A 1,833-nucleotide genomic window follows, 5' to 3' on the forward strand; every position below is an offset into this window, starting at 1 on the left:
CCGCCCGAGTCAGTATGCTATTCAGGGGGCCCAGAAACCATAGTGGCGCCCCTGGTGTGAACGCCTCTCTCTCTCTGTCTCTCTCTCTCTTTCCGCACCAAATGAGCCCCATTTTCCACAAGCTGATATGATTCTTTAGGGTCTTAATGAAAAGTCTGTAACATAGTTTGGTTAAAATTTCTCAACGGTAGTGTAAAAAACACCTTTTTTATTTAAGTGCATTTAAGAAAAACATCAATCTGTGGATTTGGCATCCGTCTCCGTGTAATCACAGTGACAGAATTCGCCTGGATTCCTTTTCAGACAGAACTGATTCATGTATTTGGGTATTTTTAATAAATCTGAGGGGATTTGAGGGAGAAAGCCAACGAGTGTCGGTACGCTCCGGTGGGCACAAAGGCATATTGTGCCCACACCGCGGGACTTTAATTAACTTATTAAAAGAGGCAGACGGGCGAAGTTTGGCTCGCTCGAACTTTCTGTCAGGAAGCGCGAAGGTTTCCCGCGCTCGCTCGCTGGCAGACAGACGGTAAAAATGGCGGGATGAACGCCGGATATGGTCTCGCTGCTCTCAGATGTGTGAGACAGCAGCTGTCTGTATATTTAGCACACAGGCATGAACACTATTCAGACACATTCTCCCTCAGCTGCTCACTAACACACAAGCACATGACGATTAAACATGCTCCGATATCAACTACCAAAAACATACGATCGAGTGGACAGGTGAACGTTCCTGTTAAGTAAGAAAACGTTATTTTTGAACGTTCTTTGTAAAAATGTAAATGTTTATTTATTTATATTTTTTGGTTATAGGCTACACTGCTGTTCAAAAGTTTGGGATCAGTGAGATTTGTAATGTGTTTTAAAGAAGTCTCTTTTGCTCACCAAGGCTGCATTTATATGATCAAAAAATACTGTAAAAATTGTGAAATATTATTATAATCTAAAACAGCAGTTTACTATGTGAATATCTGTTAATCTGTAATTTATTTCTGTGATGCGCAGCTGTATTTTCAGCATCATTACTCCAGTCTTCAGTGTCACATGATCTTCAGAAATCATTCTAATATCCAGTCACAAATTCCGAGTATGGACCATACTTTGCAAATGTCACGACTTTCACTTTCAAGACAGTTTTTTGCGCTCTTCTCCATGATTTGTTTTAGCAGTCTATAGTACTCCATGTTTTTGACCGATTAGTACAGGCCAAAACACGACAATAATTTGACCATTTTCAGCAGCAATAAATAATCAGTTCTGTTCTGTTCGGTTCAATGGCATTGTTTACGTTCAGTGCCACCAATATGGCCGACTTCCGGGTTGATGACGTGTCGTGAAAACACTCTATATTTCAAACAAAGATCACAGTCGCGCATCTCTGAGAGAGACACACAGCGGAGTTTCCTTACTGAATGATTCAGTGTTTTGAATTAATCATTAATGATTCAGTGACTCATTCATAAAGACAGGCACTCGCTTCATTCTTGAATGAATCAGCCGTCTGAATGAATCGTTTGAATGAACGATTCAATGACTCACTCATTAAGACAGTGACTTGCTGCCACCTACTGGCGGTTTACTTTCATGTTTAAAAGTTGCTTATCTTTGCATTTTTCCCCCAACATTTCATATTTGTATATTTAAAAAAAAACTGGTTTAAAACACCAAGCTCATAACATTATTTATGCTGTTGTAATTGTGCAGTGTAAATGCATTCATGCCACATTTCAGCTGCTTCTGTTTCTTCTTCAGTGGAAAGATCCGTTTTGTTAATACTGATTTCATTTAACAGTCCTATTGTGTCTTGTTATGTCAAGTGAAATTATTAAT

Source organism: Sinocyclocheilus rhinocerous, unplaced genomic scaffold (assembly GCF_001515625.1).
Source record: "Sinocyclocheilus rhinocerous isolate Xijiao unplaced genomic scaffold, SAMN03320098_v1.1 scaffold2027, whole genome shotgun sequence".
NCBI classification, from domain to species: Eukaryota; Metazoa; Chordata; class Actinopteri; order Cypriniformes; family Cyprinidae; genus Sinocyclocheilus; species Sinocyclocheilus rhinocerous.